We start from the raw sequence: 20,078 nt of genomic DNA, 5'->3' as shown, positions 1-20,078 counted from the left end.
ACGATAACGTAGCAAGTAATTTTAAGCAATGCATAACATAAGCAGAAACAAAAGAGTGTGACCTCTCTTGTGGCCCCCGTGTACTCCTCAGGTTCATGCTGAGTCAATGATGGTGATGCCGTTGTGGTGGGTGCCGGCGGCAGGGAAGGAGATCTGAGGCGGCGAAAGACGGTCAGGAGTCGTGATGTCTGGTTTGGTGGATGCTTCTATTGATGGAGCAGCTCAGGTGAGGTGGACGACGTCGCGGCAGGAGCAGGACAAACCACACAAAGTTCCCTTCGACACCTACCTGCAACTGAAGTAATTCTGTAAGGGCTCATTTGGCTTGCATGATTCTAAAACCGCATGGATAGGAAAAACACCAGAATAGGATAGGAATGCACATGGTAAACATAACATTTGTGAACACATGATTTTTGTCAACTTGGGTGTTTGGTTCACAGGAATTGGAAGAGCAGAGGAATGCAAAGAAACATGGCCAAAATAAAGCGAAGCCATATGAAAGCGTGTATAGTTAGAATGTTATTCTGTCACTAATGCACTTGGTCTTGTTTTCATGCATAGGATTTTGAAAAGTAGGTCCAGGTGGATGTTTGGCTCCATTCCTTTCAAGAAAATGCATGAATAATTGAATAGTACAGTGCCGTATGAAAATTCCCAATTGCTCTGTTTTTCCGTTGAACCAAAATAGCCCTATTGGATCGACATGAATGTAGAGTAATAAGTGATGCAACAAGTGTACAACCTCTTTGCCGTAGCCGTGTTGACCTCAACATCATTGGGTTGGTCGCTGAAGAAGTTGAGGCAGAGGTGGCTGTCGGAGGTGTGGAGTAAGTTCTAAGGAATCTATAGACGGCGTCCAGGGCAGTGCTCTATTGTGATGGATCATTCTATCGTTGGAGCAGCTCCGGTGAGCCGTAAGACATCAAGGCTGAAGCAGCACAAGACATACATCATTAATATCAAGTGGAATTATAATAGCATCTCCAACAGATGATGTAAAATAGATGTAAAATTTACATCACCAAAAACCACCTGACTACAATAGATGACGTAAAAACTGTTGACTCTGAACTTAACTGTCAAAACTGAAATTTACTGTGGAATCTGAATGTTACTATGGAAACTGAACACAATGGTAGCAGAGAGGCACTTGACATGTAGTTTAGGGAGGGCCTGCTGTTGGGGATATACATAACAGGTAGGCCCACGAAGGGTCGAAATATCATGAAGCATGGGGCCCACACAACATGTGGGTCCAGGTCAATTTCATACAGACACACTATCCACTCGGACAAGCAGCATACTATCCACTCGACCAAGCAACATACCATCCACTCGGATGACGGCTCACCACTCGACCGTACGACTCACTCGGATATACGAAGACCAGCAGGCAGCAAGGCAGTCAGCATCTTTCTAATAGTGAGGGCTTAATAGCGGGCTGGCATTATGGCATTCATACCCCACTTTGTAACATAGGAGGTGAGGGGGTGGCGCACTCTATATAAGCCACCCCCCACCACTAGACAAGGGGGCTTTTGGGGGGGCTCTTCTTCCACCTCTCTCTCTTTTCACCATTAGTCTCAGGACTCAGCTCAGGCATGGGGATCCATTCCTCTCTCTCACACACATATTGTAATCTCCGGATATATACTCAGATAAAACAAAGCCTCTCCGGAGCACGAGACGTAGGGTTGTTATCTCCACCGTGAGAGGCCCGAACTCGCTAAAACCACCGTGTCACCCATATGCATCTCGATAGATCATGCTCCGTTCTCCTACCCCTCTCTTACTGTCAGACTTAGAACCACGACAGTTGGCGCCCACCGTGGGGCATGGCGTCTATCGAACCATGATGCAGATGGTCATTTCTTCAACCACCGGCGGTGGATCAATTCCCGCCGGTGCCCTCTATTCGATTTCATCTTCACGTTTTAACACGTTATTTGTACTGTTCGTCTTCACGACGAGCAAAGCATTGCAAACAGAAGACAGAAGGAAAGCAAGCATCCATACAAGAACATACAAGGAGAATCATCGACCTTCAGGAACGATGACGTGAAAGCAGGAAGCCAACTGCGCCTCCACGCAGGGCCACCGGCATCATCCGCCCCGTCGCCGTCTCGGACCTCGGGGCAGCCGACTATGCCTCTACACTCGACCACCGGCACCATCCGCTTCATTGTCATCACGCACGACCACCAGCGCGGTCCGCCTCATCGTCGTCTCCGACCTCGGCCCAGCCGAGTGGGCTTCGTCTGCGACGTCGTCGTTGAGCCCCATGCGCGGCCTCTGGCGCTGTCTGCTTCATCATCGTCACGCATGACTGCCGGCATCATCGTCACGCACGGTCGCCGTCGTCGTTCGCCTCGTCGTCGACTTCGGCCTCGTCTTCTCGGCTGCTCGGCGCCGACCTCCGCAGCAGAGGCGCAGGCCCGACGCGGCGTAGGCGCGCAGCGCTCCTCCCTCCGGCGCCGGTCGCCGGCGATGGTCTCCGTGGCGGAGTGCGCTGGAACGGCAACCTACGAAATAGCCTCGTCCCGCAACCGATGGCCGTTTAGGATTGAAGGAATCAATGCCTCGTAAGTGCATGCATAGCCTGGGCCGTTTCCTCACTTAATTAACTGCATGCAGGGAAAAGTGGAAACGGAAGGACGTGGTGAAGGAATCTTCAACGCCGGATTAATGGCTGCCTCATTAATTAGCCGTTCAAACAAAGGAAAAGTGGAAACGGAAGGACGTGGTGAAGGAATCTTCAACGCCGGATTAATGGCTGCCTCATTAACTAGCCGTTCAAACAAGGTGCGTTGATCCATTTTTTCCGTAGCCTCCAGCGCAAACGCAGCTTCCTTCAAGCCGGCCCAGCCGCTCCGCTACTCCCAGTCGGTACTCTGGTACGCTCAGACAAGTACAAGTCAACACAACACTTAGGCACGCATCGTTTTCTTGGACACGTTCAGTCGACTAACGTGCAGGCACTCGATCATTCATGTGTTCTGACTTGGTCGGACGCCTCCTCGACGACATGCTCAACTCGACCGCCCCATGCGGTGCTAGTCGGTTAGACACGTCCTTGAGACTCGGCCACCCATGCATTGTCACTCGACTGGATACATCCTCGTCACTCGTCACCCGACCGGACACGTCTTCATCAGTCGGACGCCTCGCGTATCGTCACTTCGCGGGACGCATCTATTTCAGTCCAACACCCCGCGCATCGCTACTCCGCGGGACGGGTCTACTTCACTCGACCACCCGGCGCATCGCTACTCCGCGGGACGGGTCTACTTCACTCGGCCGCTCCGCGCGTCGCCACTCGGTTGGTCACCTCATCACCACTCGGCCGCCCCGCGCGTCGCCACACGGTTGGTCACCTCATCACCACTCGGCCGCTCCGCGCGTCGCCACTCGGTTGGTCACCTCATCACCACTGGGCCGCTCCGCGCGTCGCCAATCGGTTGGTCACCTCATCACCACTCGGCCGCTCCGCGCGTCGCCACACGGTTGGTCACCTCATCACCACTCGGCCGCTCCGCGCGTCGCCACACGGTTGGTCACCTCATCACCACTCGGCCGCTCCGCGCGTCGCCACACGGTTGGTCACCTCATCACCACTCGGCCGCTCCGCGCGTCGCCACTCAGTTGGTCACCTCATTCACCACTCGGCCGCTCCGCGCGTCGCCACTCGGTTGGTCACCTCATCACCACTCGGCGCTCCGCGCGTCGCCACACGGTTGGTCACCTCATCACCACTCGGCCGCTCCGCGCGTCGCCACTCGGTTGGTCACCTCATCACCACTCGGCCGCTCCGCGCGTCGCCACTCGGTTGGTCACCTCATCACCACTCGGCCGCTCGCGCGTCGCCACTCGGTTGGTCACCTCATCACCACTCGGCCGCTCCGCGCGTCGCCACTCGGTTGGTCTCCTCATCACCACTCGGCCGCTCCGCGCGTCGCCACTCGGTTGGTCACCTCATCACCACTGGGCCGCTCCGCGCGTCGCCAATCGGTTGGTCACCTCATCACCACTCGGGCCGCTCCGCGCGTCGCCACTCGGTTGGTCACCTCATCACCACTCGGCCGCTCCCGCGCACCGTCGCCACTCGGTTGGTCACCTCATCACACTCGGCCGCCCCGCGCGTCGCCACTCGGTTGGTCACCTCATCACCACTCGGCGCTCCGCATCGCACTCGCTTCACTCACACCACTGGGACGCTCCGCTGCAATCGGTGGTCACCTCATCACCACTCGCCGCCGCGCGTCGCCACACGGTTGGTCACCTCATCACCACTCGGCCGCTCCGCGCGTCGCCACTCGGTTGCACCTCATCACCACTCGGCCGCCCCGCGCGTCGCCACTCGGTTAGGTCCACCTCATCACCACTCGGCCGCTGCCGCGCGTCGGCCACTCGGTTTTGGTCACCTCATCACCACTCGGACGCTGCCGCGCAGTCGCCACTCCGGGTTGGTCACCTCATCACCACTCGGCCGGCTCCCGCGCGTCGCCACTCGGTTGGTCACCTCATCACCACTCGGCCGCCCCGCGCGTCGCCACTCGGTTGGTCACCTCATCACCACTCGGCCGCCCCGCGCGTCGCCACTCGGTTGGTCACCTCATCACCACTCGGCCGCCCCGCGCGTCGCCACTTGGTTGGTCACCTCCTCACCACTCGGCCGCCCCGCGCGTCGCCACTCGGTTGGTCACCTCATCACCACTCGGCCGCCCCGCGCGTCGCCACTAGGTTGGTCACCTCATCACCACTCGGCAGCCCCGCGCGTCGCCACTTGGTTGGTCACCTCATCACCACTCGGCCGCCCCGCGCGTCGCCACTCGGTTGGTCACCTCATCACCACTCGGCCGCCCCGCGCGTCGCCACTCGGTTGGTCACCTCATCACCACTCGGCCGCCCCGCGCGTCGCCACTCGGTTGGTCACCTCATCACCACTCGGCCGCCCCGCGCGTCGCCACTCGGTTGGTCACCTCATCACCACTCGGCCGCCCCGCGCGTCGCCATCGGTTGATCACCTCATCACCACTCGGCCGCCCCGCGCGTCGCCAATCGGTTGGTCACCTCATAACCATTCGACCGCCCTGCGCGCCTTCAGACAGCTAAGTCATTTTACATTCTGTTATTTTCGTCTTCCCGAGCATTCCATAATTCACACATCAGGTTCACTCGGAGGCCACACCACCGAGTGTACCTCTACGCTCGACTGCTTATTTTCACATACTTGCTTAGTACTGGTTATGTGACTCCGAAGTCCAACTTCCTTTTTTTCGCATATATCATTCACGAACACCATGTGTCGTTCTTCATTTTGAGTTTGCATCGGTCCTCCAGGGCTGCAACTCAGTCAAAACACTACACTTCCGTTTTATTTTAGCCAGTATTCCAACTAGTTCAGTAGGATTTCTCGCTTCGACAAGTGCGAACGAATCCTTCGCTCTTTTAAACTTTTGCTGGTCAACCAGCAAGCCCCTTGCACTCCCAGTGGGTGTCTATGGGTGTTATTCACACAAATCATTTCAGCACACATCAAATTTCCTCAAGAAATTATTGTGTTGACTTGTGCCATTTTTTACACAAGTACCGCGATCACTCGACGGTCCTACGCGCCAACTTCATCGCTGCTCGGACTCGGTCTCCATACTGGTCCTAGTGCACCACAACACTGACTTTGTCGCCCTGTTGATTTCAAACACGTCCGGCCAACCCCTCTATGGAATTCTCTTCATCGTATCAATGATATAGACCTCGTCGGGCATGAGACAGATAAGTCCCTTTCATAATTAAACTTCACACTTCACTCTTTTGCGAGTTTGCTTCTTCCGAGCATCACTCGGAAGCTTCTCCTCATCTTTACCCAAATCCGACTCGATGAATTAAAATCATCCATTCAAAACTATATTTCTCATATTCCGACATGTCCGTTGTCGAAGCCTGTAGTATGCTCGGGGGCTACGCCGCACTCGGGGGCTGCATCTCATTTGGAATGACACTCTCCTAAGTGGTCGAGTACTTCATCACCAATCAGACCCTTCACTTCAACAAGTACATTCGATCCGTCACTTTGACAAATTTCATAATCACCCAGACACTCTGCGTGCCATCTTCGTTCCTACTCAAATTCAGTTGTCGCACCGGTGTTGTTGCGCCACAGCCACACTACACCGACCTTGTCGCTACATCAGCTTCAAAAGCATCTGGCTAACTCCTTCAAGGACCATTTTTGCCACTCAGCTGGACACTTAGTCCTTCACTCGGCCGCCCCGCGCGTCGCCACTCGGTCGTGCGCGTCTTCACCACTCGGCCGCCCCGCGCGTCGCCACTCGGTTTTGCACGTCTTCATTACTCGTCCGCCCCGCGCGTCTCCACTCAGTTGTGTGCGTGTTCACCACTCGGCCGCCCCGCGCATCGCCACTTGGTTCTGCACGTCTTCACCACTCGCCCGCCCCGCGCAGCGCCACTCGGTTTTGACACGTCCTCGCCCCTCGGTCGCCCCGCGCGTCGCCACTCGGTTATACACGTCCTCGCCCCTCGGCCGCCCCGCGCGTCACCATCAGTTGGACATGTCTTTACCTCTACACCCCCAGCACGGGAACGGCTAAGTTACTCATATGGTCAAACCTCATATCACACTCTGTAGCAAGCTTACCTCCTTCGAGCATCACTTGGGGGCTACGCGCGGCAGTTGGCCATGTCACCCTCAGGGGTTACGCCCATTTGGTCAACCTGTTGATCACATCAAGATATTCTTCTTACCATACATGCTCGGTTCGCCGAAGATCTATAAGTGAAGCACGTCCACTTGGATAAATACCCCTTTTCATGCAAAAGGGTAAAAATGAAGCGCCATCGCTGAATCGTACAGGCGACCTTACTCATCGTTCGTACAACCACCTCGTTACGCATCCATCCGATTGATTCAATTCCAGACAAAGATATTTGCCATGCCAACTGCATGGAGGTTTACCGAGAGACTTAAACCCTCTGCCAGACTCATCTAGTCTGACAGAGGCTCGGGGACTACACCCAGTGGGCGCACTCATCGTGCCCCCACTGGAAGAGGACTCAGAAAGAAACATTTTGCTCGATGCAAACCTATCTCCAGTATTACTCGACCTCGGAGTCAGAGAAGAACAAGTTCGATCAGTACCAGCTAAGAAGAGTTTTAGTTCTCTCATACTCCCGCCGACTGCCCGCAGTCGACAGCAGTCTCGGGGACTACACCCAGTGGGTGCACTCAGCGTGCCCCCACTGGAATGGTATCCACTCGGAACGGTCCGCCCAACCCGAGTGACGGCCAAACAACAACAAAAAGACAAGCTCTAAGACTCCCGCCGACTGCCCGCAGTCGACAGCAGTCTCGGGGACTACACCCAGTGGGTGCACTCAGCGTGCCCCCACTGGAATGGTATCCACTCGGAACGGTCCGCCCAACCCGAGTGACGGCCAAACAACAAAAAAGACACGTTCCAGGCGTGAAGAAATTCCGAGTAATCAGTTACTCGATGTAGGCCCAGCTCCAAATCACTCCAAAAAATTCTATAAGGCGAGTTTAACGCTCCTCCATGGACCTGTTTTGAACCTTCTTCTAGGACTCAAAGCGTGAAACTCACAAGTGTGGATCTGAAACCGACTCGTATTGGCGTTCCCCCGGGATAAGAATGGCATCTCTCTAAAAGAGCAGTCCATGTGTCAATCTGGTTGCACGGATTTAATGACACGCCCATACTCAGATCACGAGTTAAACCTCTCCCGAGAGATGAACGAATGTCACCAAGTTGCTCCTCACAGACACTTACCTCGATTAGTCGGGAAGCATGGTGCCGGAATCCATTGAGATTTTGTTCAAACCTTGGTTGTCTGAAAGCGCAGCGACATGTACCGAGTATTTCTGTAATCACTCGGACCAAACTGTGTCTTACACTAACTCGTTCTGCAAAATCGCAATCGATTCGGGGGCTAATGTTGGGGATATACATAACAGGTAGGCCCATGAAGGGTCGAAATATCATGAAGCATGGGGCCCACACAACATGTGGGTCCAGGTCAATTTCATACAGACACACTATCCACTCGGACAAGCAGCATACTATCCACTCGACCAAGCAACATACCATCCACTCGGATGACGGCTCACCACTCGACCGTACGACTCACTCGGATATACGAAGACCAGCAGGCAGCAAGGCAGTCAGCATCTTTCTAATAGTGAGGGCTTAATAGCGGGCTGGCATTATGGCATTCATACCCCACTTTGTAACATAGGAGGTGAGGGGGTGGCGCACTCTATATAAGCCACCCCCACCACTAGACAAGGGGCTTTTGGGGGGCTCTTCTTCCACCTCTCTCTCTTTTCACCATTAGTCTCAGGACTCAGCTCAGGCATGGGGATCCGTTCCTCTCTCTCACACACATATTGTAATCTCCGGATATATACTCAGATAAAACAAAGCCTCTCCGGAGCACGAGACGTAGGGTTGTTATCTCCACCGTGAGAGGCCCGAACTCGCTAAAACCACCGTGTCACCCATATGCATCTCGATAGATCATGCTCCGTTCTCCTACCCCTCTCTTACTGTCAGACTTAGAACCACGACACCTGCAGTTCATCTTCAACCTGCACCCCCTGAGCCGCCAGCCACCACCGGTCGAACCGCGGGCCCCAGCACCGCCTCGTCGCCCCGAAACAACTCCCCACCGCCGGTCTGCCGCCACCCCGGCCAACCCTCTAGGCCCCCCTCCCCCACCCTGAACCCTAAGATAGATAGTGGGGTACATCTCCGACGAGCCTCCCTCCCTGCTGCGGGATGGTTTTTCCTTAACTCCGGCGAGCCCCCCCCCCCACCCCCTGAAAATCGACTGACCCAAAAGTCGATTCAGTCAAGTGAAGTGTAGCTAAATCAGAGAAGAGCAGCAACACGAGCGAGGGGGAGAGCAGCAGCAGCAGCGCGAGCGCGCGAGAGCTAGAGTAGCAGCAGCAACATGAGCGAGCGTGCAAGAGCCGGAGCAGCAGCAGATATGGCTAGTATTGACGCTGCCGCCGAAGGGGCCTCGAACTGTGGGAGAGGCATCGTGGAGATGTCGCCCGCGGCGCCGGCTTCAAGGTAGCTGCTCCATGGGGGTGCGGGATGGAGCACCATCGGCGCCGGGAGGTCGAGTGAAGGAGAAGGTGCGATGCGATGAGTGTACAACCTCTTGTGGCAACGAGTAGGCCTCAGCTTCGTCCGAGTAGTCGGTGAGGATGCTGCGGTTCCGGTGGAGCAGGTTAAGGCGGCGTCGTGGGGATGGAGCTGCCGTGATAGACGAGGAGATCGTCGGAGCAACTCCTTGGAGGTGGAGGACGGGGCGGCTGAACCGGCGGGACAACGAGTTGGATGACAGATCCTCATCCAGGGAGGTGGACGAGGGACGTCGAGCTGTTGCGGTGGACAACGTCGTCGGGGAAGAGGCTCCGGCTGGGCAGCGGTGAGGTGGCGGACGAAGAAGGGTGGGGTTTCACGGCTGGGGCGGAGAGGTTATGGCGGCCTGGGATTTCGAATGGTGAAAAGGAGGTGATGGGAGGGGGTGAACTATGACTTAGGGATGCGCTTGTCCAAAATGTAGGGTGTGTTACAAAAGTACCCCCACCGATTCGAACTAGCTACCCTTTCGGCTCAGGGTTAGAAGGGGGATTTCGCGTGTCAGGATTTGGCAGCTGGAGGGAGTTTTCGCGCGCGTTGTAATTTCGGGATAGCAAGGCGCGGGTTGTGAAGGCGCCAGTTTTGGGAGCACGATATCTGAATTTTCGGGATATAACAAGGCGCGGGTTGAATTTTAGGGACAAGCCTAACATGTAATATTATACTTGTACGTACCAAATCAATTCGCACTTCCTTCAACAGAAAAAAAAACCAAAAAAAATAAAATTATTCACACCACTCAAAGAGAGAGTCTTGCCCCGTTTTACTATACAAATGCTATTCAAAGCTACTCCCTCCTTCCATCTATATAGGGCCTAATGCGTTTTTTGATGCTAACTTTGACCAAATATTAGAGCAATAATATATTACATGCAACTTACACAAAGCACATCGTTAAATTCGTCCTTGAAAGGTGCTTTCAATGATATAGTTTTCACATTGTGCATATCATGTGCTATCAATATTGTCAATACTCAAAGGCGGTCTCTAAAAACGCATTACGCCCTATATAGATGGAAGGAGGGAGTATGAATCCATGTTATGTCCAATTAAATTTTTTCGCTGGCTGTATAATGCATGTAACCTACTCATGCCAACATTTTAGTGCATTCCAAATGTCTATACTACCGCTACAATTCGAACTGAATTTGAATTCGTTTCTCTATTTCAATAAGAATCTACCGTCATGATTGTTGCCAACTTCAACCATCATTCGTGTATTACCTTAATAACACACCACATGATTACTATATAGATAGATATGAACTATGTGTACTATATGAATTCGAATTCTATTTTTTGAATACACTTGATGTGGATTCCAAATAATAGTACATTTGATGTACTAACTATATATTCATAATCTAAACCATGTTCCATACGTACACCATGTTGATCACACAAAGTATAGTGCCCCGCCCCCTACATTGTGACAAGTATTTAGCCCTGAGCTGCAGAAGCCACACATTATCCCAAATTATAATCAATGTTCTATATATTATATGTAGTACTAGCAAGATGCCCATGCGTTCCATAGAACATCAACATGATCAAGGGGAGGCCTTATTTGCAAATATGGAGAGGGGTGTGGGTATATTTTTTTCAAAATTGCCATAGTTTCCTTCCTATCCATCAGATATAAATCGGACGGCCTATATTCCAGTATGGCAGACACCACTAGTAGAAATAGACCCATTTGTCCCGGTTCATAAGGCCCACTTGTCCTGGTTCCGGAACCGGGACTAAAGGGTCGGTACTAAAGCCCCCCCTCTAGTCCCGGTTGTGTTACGAACCAGGACTAAAGGCCCTCCATGTGGCCGCTGTCTGGAGCTCGACCTTTAGTCCACCAACCGGGACTAAAGGAGTTTTTTTGAATTTTTCTCGACTTTTAGATTTCTTAATTATTTGTATTTAATCTCTAATCACCCCTCATCACTGCTCAATTTAATCTCTAATCTCTAATCACCCATCTTCATTCCAAATCGTCTAACTTCTCGGTCGGTTACCCATCCTCTCACTACTCCAGCCTGAGCACGCTTAACTTTCAAGTTCTATTCCCCCTTTTTTCCAAGTCTTTATCATTTTAATTTTTGAAGTTTTTATCATTTTCTTTTGTTTTTTACAAAAGTTAAAAGGCGATACACGGGGAGGGGGGTAGAGTTTGAAAATTGGCCTTTAGTCCCGGTTTGAGACACGGACCGGGACTAAAGGGCATCGCACCCTTTAGTCCCGGTTTGTGTCTCAAACCGGGACTAAAGGTCCCATTTGAACCGGGACTAAAGGTCCCATTTGAACCGGGACTAAAGGTCCCATTTGAACCGGGACTAATGCCTTCCCGACGCCTTAGCCGCTCGAACCAGGACTAATGCCCACATTAGTCTCGGTTTGTGATGCAACCGGGACTAATGACCATCAACAACTCTATTTTTTTTATAGAAGTAGAGATAAAATATATTATATGTAGTATAATATGTTCATAACCACACCATGTCTATCAGTGTTATATATATTCACACATGCATCGGTTTAAAACACTATGATAAATTCTTCAAATATCCGAATTCACTTTTTATAATGAATTATGATCTCTATTCGTATTTGACACCCAGACAATCCTCTTATCTTTGTATCTAGCGCTAACTTTCTCTTGTGCATGCACACGCCCACATCCCTCTCACCCTCCCTCAGCATTCTCTAGCTCCATTGTGCAAATTCGTCTTTTCACTTTAGGTCGTTCACCCACGGTTTGTGTAGGCCCCCCAGCTCCTTCTTTACGGCACACATCGCTCGATATGCCTCTCTAGCCAGGTGTGCCTAGCACAAACACAAGCTTTCCCTCTTCTCTTATCACCGTCGATGCCTCTGTCCCACCGCTCTTTTCATCGATATCGTAATCGCACCCTCCTTCCCCCTCGATATAGTATGCCTCTCGCACCACCTCCTAGATGCATCCCTCTCTCTCTATCCTTCTCCCCATGCCTTATTTGCTTCTAACACATACATGCATGTATACCGATCGATCTCCCAACATATACCTAGGTCGACATTGACTATTTTCCCCCCACCCATCGATCGATGTACCTCACAGGTTATGTCTCTCCTTTCTCTGACAAAGGACAATTGATCTTCCTATGTAGTTATGTTTGCTTACCATAACCATATCGTCCCCCTCATCATTCGTGTATGCCTCCTGACCCGTCTCTCACAGGCACGTGCACAGACAGGCAGCCATCCCCTCTCTTATTGATATTGCAGGCATGCCCTCCGTTTGACTAGCAAGCCTCTCCACCATTTGTTAGAAGCAGCTCCACTGCCACCCCCTCCAACACTCTAGCTCTGTCTCTCTCCCAACCTTATTCCTCTCCTAGACATATGCATGGATGCCGATCGATCTCCCTTAATACATGAGGTAGTCCTCTCTCCTCCTCCACACATATACCAGCCATTGTACCACTATAGTTAATCAGGCCTCCCCCCACCACACCCCGATAGTCGAGCGACGTAGGTAGGTACCAATGCCACAGAGACAAACTGCACCTGTCACCTCTCACGTTCCAGTAGGCCAGCCACTCTATATATTTGACATGGGCACACACAAATTCGATGGCACTCTAGGTCGATCGCGCACGCACACACACACACATCATCCCTCTCTTCGATTCTATGGATACCTCAAGCCGATGATACCTCCACTCTCTTCTCGTGGATCGCCCCCTCTATATGTATATTGCATATGTTACATTTTTTGATTGACCCCCTCCCCCCAAAAAAAACACTCATGAACCCACACACTATATCTCTCTATGTTTATATCTCTTTCACACAACCCAATGTAGGTGGTGTACGTACACAAGAAGAGAATAGGTGCACGTACTCACACTTCATACCCAGCCACACCCGCGCGTGTACACGGTGGAGCTCATTTTTGTATGAAATGGTAGCCCACATGCTAATTTGAATGCGTGTAGTGGCTGTTTACCTACGGAGGTCGTGTACCACGCGTGCACGAAACAAAGTTTGATTTGATGCGTTGGCGCGTTATTTTTAAATAAATTTATATCGCTCAATGGCACGTACACAGAATATAGAATGATTTTTATGGAGAAAAAGGTAGTCCGCTCCACTATATACAATGGAACCTGCCTGCCTGGGTTTGTCTCTCTTCAGAGTATCTCACACAAGGGTGGCCTCTCTTTCTCTCTCACCATTGGTCACTGATCCGGCCGCATCCCGTCTACCGGCGGAAAGGGAGAATGTGCATCATTTCTCCGTTCGATGGCGCCGAGGCAGCACGTCACGATCTGCGGTACACGGCGTTCTCTCTTATCAAGCTCCGACGTGGTAGGGCCAACGCCACCTGCTCGCTGCCGCAGTATGGGCAGATTCTGCCCGCCGCCGCTCAGCTAGTTACATCCCGACGACCTCCAGGTTCCCCCTCCGGCTTTGCTCCACTGCCTGTCTTCCCAAGTCACTGCATGTGGAAAATCTGGCATGTGGATCTTCCATAGTTCTTTGCCCAAAACTTAGCTCGTCCGGCGTACTTTCCTATTGCTATCTCGTCCTCACACCGTTTTAGACAAGCACAACCATGTTGTTATCTTTGCTTAGGACAAGGAATATGCTTATTTTTTGTCGTCGCATGTGTCATCAACTGTTATTGGCCAGTAATTGTTTCCTTTCTACCTCTTTTTTGCAAACCGGGCTATCCATTTCTCCTCGTTGCTATTGCAACCTTTTGGTGAACTGCACAAATCACTTTTTGCTTAAGTGTTTTGTGTTGTTGTACTAAAATGTCACACGGGCAACGTCTCTACATTTTAGTGTGACTCTACAAAGGGAGATTGGTTTTGCTCTATCCTCCTCATTCAACTCCGAGCCTAATCTTCTCCAACTAGTTAGTCTTAAAAGAGACTGCAAAGGTGACCGGCTTCTATTTGTGTGTTTACTGTTTCATCAGCAGTCCTCTATTATCGTAATCACACTTAATATCTTTGGAACAGGGATGCTTAGCTCTATTTTAGTGGAACTGCACAAAATGATCGGAATGTTGCATGCTCCAGACAGCTACTTTTTCCCAACATGCCTTGTTGATTTAGACAGAGCTGGGGGGGGACGTTGCTGCCGATGAAAGCATGGATCAATTTTAATTTAACACATTTTCACAACTTTGTCTTCGGTTGTGATGTAAATATTAGCTCTGACTGCTAATCATTGAGATGCATTAGCAAGGAAGTTAGTTTTTTATTGTTTCCGAAAGATCATCGATGGCAAGACACACGAAACAAAAGCTGAAAGCTCAGAGCATTATACAATTTCATGTCGCTGGAAAATTATATGTATAGTACGTCAATTATGTAAACAAATGCTGGAAGCTTGATAGCATTGCCAGAAGCCTCTTCAGCATCCAGGTCCATGTGCCATACACAAAATTATACTCCTCCGTTCCTAAATATTTATCTTTTTAGAAATTTCAAATGGGCATATTTTAGAGTGTAGATTCACTCATTTTGTTTCGGATGTAGTCACTGATTGAAATCTCTAGAAAGACAAATACTCCGGAGTATATTTAAGAACCGAGGGAGTAGTGCACAACCGCATGGGAGACTCAGCCCGGTACTTGCGCCGCATTAATAGTGAGTAATGAGCAGTCAAATAGTAAGCCCCACCTTTCCCACTGTAAGTTGCTCGGAAGAAGCAACCATCAATACACTCTACTTTGAATCTTCTCATACTACTCCATCCGTCACTGTTTATAGAGCGCGCTTCAAAAACAAATCTCTTGGACCAAGGCGACTAGCGATCGGCGTGAAACATAGCATTGGTAGTTATAGCATGGCGTCTATTACTAGAGGAAATAATGCGTACACACATACATGCAGTGCTTCCACCCCGGGTACAAACATGCATGCACTTACTCCACTCCGTAGTACATCGAGAGAAAATTGTGGACTTGATTGCGGTTACCATGCCCTAATTAATTGAGCATTAAACCAAACGCGTCTAAAGTCTCTCTGATGGTGAAAATGCATGGAGAAAAATGCATCATAATGAAGCGCACCATGTAAACTGTGACGGAGGGAGGAGTAGTATGAAGATGCAAAACCAAGTACGCGTATGGCTAGTCGGTCAACGCACCTCCTCTTGGCATATCAATAACATGTGGGACCGGAGTGTGAGCAAACCGATCTCAATTGACGGCAAAATGGCCAACCCGCCGTTCCTTGAGAGAGACAAGGAGCGAGAACACATAGACGGGCTCGCATGGAGGCCAAGATATATTCGAGCATGGTTGATCGATATCATCATTACATGTTCGATGTTTTTAATACTATACTATTGTGCTGCCATTTTCTGCCCTTCTCCCAAATAAATGTGTACTTTATCAGAGATTAAAAAAATAAGAGTACAATGCTCCACCATGCGGTTCTAGTAGTAGTACTACTCATACTACTAAACCTTGCGCTTGGCTCTTCGCCACTTCGTGAAGTCGAACAATGATGGTACTCGCATGTTGGGTACTACAGTGTATGCCTCTGGCAATCTGACACCAAATGAACTGATGCATATCCACCGCCTGGGCGAGGGTAGGTTGCATTAGTCAAAAGGCGTAATCGAGCTTCACCTTCTCCTGCAAGCTTCTCCTCGTTCTGCGAGTTCACGGGACACACCAAAAAGTAGTGCTAGTCCATACTCCCTCCTTTCCGGTTAATATGGCTTAATCTTTTTTGCGGGTAAATGAGAGAGCTTTATTCATATATAAGCATTCTTAGGACGGTCAGCCAAGACATTGGTCACTAGGAAGCAAGGTACCCCGCAAAAAAAGTAGGAAGCGAGGTGTTTCATCAAGCCAGCTCTCGGCCACATTCAAAGTGTAGCAAGCACGGTTTGTACAAAGATGCGCCACAAGGTTTGCTGACCTGTTTACATGCTAAATAACAAAAAAGAGGAAATATTACCAAGCGCTCCTATTTGTAACAGGATATGAGCCAGAATTAATCGAGAATTGTGGCGAGTGTTCCATGCAATCAACTTCCATTATCACATGCGAGAACCCTCAAAGCGAACCAAATGTGTTGAAGACTGCTTTATCACATTTTGAAAATATAATAAGAGTGTAGACGCTCCTCCATCCGTTTCCTAGTAGTATAGTACATGCCTCTATTGACTATAGTAGTAGTACTAGTACTAGTAAACTCTGCGCTTGGTTGTTCACCTCTTCGGAAAGTCAAACAATAATAGTACTAGTATAGTCTATGCTTCTGGCAATCTGACACCGAATTAACTGTTGCACGTCCACCGCCTGAGCGAGGGAGAGCTTGCATTAGTCAAGAGTTTTTCCTTGTCCTGCGAGCCACCGCGCGCAAGCTTCTCCCGTCCTGCAAGCTTCTCCTTGTTCGGCAATTGACGGGACACAACAAAGTAATTCTAGTCCATACTGCCTCCTCTCCGGTTAATATGGCTTAATTTCAAACGAGATAAATACACTGTCTGTCAATGTGTATTTGTAAAAGTACGGTCATTGGACTTCATAATACGCTCATTGCACTCAATATATACATTTTCCGGTGTTTATACGGTCACTAGCTCACCCTGGCTAAGTATGTGTGTGCATGCACGTGTAGGTTGAGCACTTGAGCGTGACCGTGTGTGTCTCGTTGTGTGCTCGGACATGCATGCATTAGGGCGTCGCGCGCGTTTTTGCGTCCATGTTTACATCCGACTGTTGCATGCATGGACAAGGTTGTAGTCCCTTACATTCACATGTTCATAAGTCAATGCTTTATCAAAATGTTGCATGCAAGGTATAATCACTCGTTGTTCATGCATGCATTCCCGATATTAATACATCGGTAAGGACGATTTTCTTGAGGAAAATGAGCCCATGAATTGAGTACAAAGGGGACCAATAAGCCAGGACAGAGGGAGTACCAGTAGTGAACCGGAAGGACGGAGTAGGGACTAGTAGTACAGTACTACTACGTAACAACATGCAGTAACAAAATTCCTCTATGCGCATCCTGTCTATGTGTCATGCAAGAAAATAGAGATACGTACAAGTGAGACTCAGGAACGGTCATACACGTAGGGGGAGTACGTGTAGGGGCCATTAAGGAGCAGTCAAATCCCACAGTAAATTAGTCGAAAGAAGCAAACATCATTTCACTCTTCAATGACACGTACGCAATATAAAATGGTTGATATGGAGAGAAAAAGAAAACCACTATATATACACTAGCAGGAGCCTAAGTTACAAGCCTGCTTGCTTGAGATGCTCTCTTCACAAGCATAAAACGACGGTGGCCACACCGCTCGTCACATATCCGGCCTAATCCAGCAGCTGGCGGAAGGGAACAATGTTCTGCATAGACGCGGTCGACATCGGCGAGGAAGAAAACCCACAGTCGGTGCGTTCCAATCGGGGTTCCCCGCGGTATGGGCTGATGTCGCGTCCCAACCGCCCTTCTAGCTACAACCCGACTTCCCAGGTAGTACATCTTCCTTTTGGAGTCGGCTTGCTCCACTGCCACGGCTACCCACGTAGATCCATCTCACTACAAAAAAAGACACATCCGTGACATTTTGGGCCGGACGAATTTTTTTTCTGTCATACTTATGACACTTCTATGATGATAATTGTGACAAAACCCGGTATCATCATAGATGTGGTGGGATCCTACTTCTATGACAAAAATTCATGACAGAAAATGGGCTTTTCGTCCTGGGCGGGCCGGAGAAGGAGCTGCATAACATTCTTTGGGCCGTCCATGATGGAAAAACTCGTGGTAGAAGCGAGGGCGAGGAAAATATTAGGGAGTTCCCGTATACGGCGGGTGGTCGGGGGCCGAGCAATGCGCATTTCTCTCGTACCATACGCGCATGGGTGCGAGGCATTGGGCTCTAACTGAACCAGAGCGAGGCGTCGCCTAACTGAACCCGAGCGATTGCACTGCAGGCTGCGCGTTACTGAACCCGAATGATCGAGCGATTCCTTCGCTACTGCTGCTAACTGAAGCCGATCGATGCTGCCTCTAGGTGAACAGTGAGAATTGCTGGGGGGTTTGGATGAACAGTGAGCATTGCTGGGGGGGTTTGGATGAACAGTTCCCGGTGGGGGTGGATGAACAGGACCCGGTGGTTGCCTCTGGATGAACAGGACCCCGATCGATCGAGCCGGTTGGGGCCGGATGAATAGGACCCTGTGGAGGGCTGGATGAACAGGACGACCCCGTGGAGGGCTAGATGAACAGTAGCCAGTGGATGGCTGGATGAACAGTAGCCCGTAGAGGGGTGGTTGAACAGGAGCCCGTGGAGAGGGCTGGTTGAACAGTAGCCGGTGGTGTAGCGCGCGGTGGAGGCTGGATGAACAAGAGCCCGCGGGTGAACAGTCGCAGGTGGAGGCTGGAGGAGGTCGACGGTGGATGAACAATAGCCCGTGGAGGCTGGAGGATGTCGACGGTGCAGATGAACAGTGTCCCATGGAGTCCCATTTTGCGGTACGCCACATCCCTCCCGATGAACAGGACCCCCGTACAACACAAGTCCGTTTCCTCCGTTTTGCGTTACGCCACACCCCTCCTGATCAACAGGACCCCGTTTCGACCATAGGAGGTCCAACAGAAGTCCGTTTCCTCTGTTTTGCGGTACGCCAGACCCCTCCCGATGAACAGGATCCCGTTTCGAACGTGGCTGGTCGAATACAAGGTCGTTTCCTCCGTTGTGCCATACGCCAGACCACGTTTTCATCGGCTGTTCCATCCAAGACCTCCCGATGAACACGACAACGCATTCCGTTCCGACCCAGCCGGTTGGCTCCTCATGAACACGACGACGATGCTGTTTCTCCATTCCGACGCAGCCATATACACGAGCCCTGGCCATACGTATGCGCGAGTAGACGTTCGAGACCCCGCCCGTATGTACGTACGTGGCCGTATTCTCTTTCTTGCGCACTGACCGATGTACGTACGTGTACATGCTACATGCGTGCCTCTACTACGACACGTGCGCGCCTCTACATCAACCAGTATGTACGTACACGTTCGTGACGAAAATGACAATGCTACGTACACTTCGACCAGGTGGGTCCCGACTGTCAGGCATTTCCTTGCGTGCGAAGATGTAGCTGGTGGGTCCCAGCAGTCAGGGGGCGAATCGTTTTTCTTTTTTGCCTGGATGCACTTCCTTGCATGCGAAGATGTAGCTAGTGGGTCCCAACAGTTAGGGGGAAATGTTTTTTTCGTGAAATACGATGGTCCATCCGGTGGGTCCCCGCTGTCTGGTGGAGGAATAATTATTTTGCGCGTAATAAGGAGGCACTTCCTTGCGGCTGCCGTGGACCTAGCTGTCAGCCTCTCCATGTACAGTACTCTTCCGATGGAAGTCGATCATTGACCACATTGACCACGCCGCGCCGAGAGCACCACGGCGCTGGACGACGGCGAGGCCTAGGAAGGGGACGACGCGGAGCCGGGGAAGACGCGGCAGTGGATGCCCAAGCGGAGAGGAGTACGAGGGTTCACTTGTATGGGTGTGGTGTGAGGCTGCCGTCGCCGCAGAATAATAGCGGTGTGGGTGAGTGGAGGGATGGCCTGGCCAGGGTTGGGAGTAGTAGGGGCGGTGAGGCCTCCGCGGCAGCACAGCCGGCCACGGGAGGCAGGAGCAGGCGGCACGACCGGTGCTGCTTTGGGCGGCTTGAGCAAGAAGAACAGAGGTTGAAGAAGTACTATGGCCGTTGGATGGACATCGTACGATCACTGGAGCTAGAATCGTCCATATTGACTAAGTTGACAAAGCGCTCCATCCCCGTCAACTTAGTAGGCCCACAAGTCAGCCTCCCACTATACTGGGTCCCAGCTAGCAGGGGGAGTATTCATTTTTTGTGCGTAATAA

This window comes from Triticum aestivum, chromosome 4A (assembly GCF_018294505.1).
Source record: "Triticum aestivum cultivar Chinese Spring chromosome 4A, IWGSC CS RefSeq v2.1, whole genome shotgun sequence".
NCBI classification, from domain to species: domain Eukaryota; kingdom Viridiplantae; phylum Streptophyta; class Magnoliopsida; order Poales; family Poaceae; genus Triticum; species Triticum aestivum.
The sequence above is the reverse complement of the archived record's forward strand: the minus strand, read 5'-3'. Positions refer to the sequence as shown.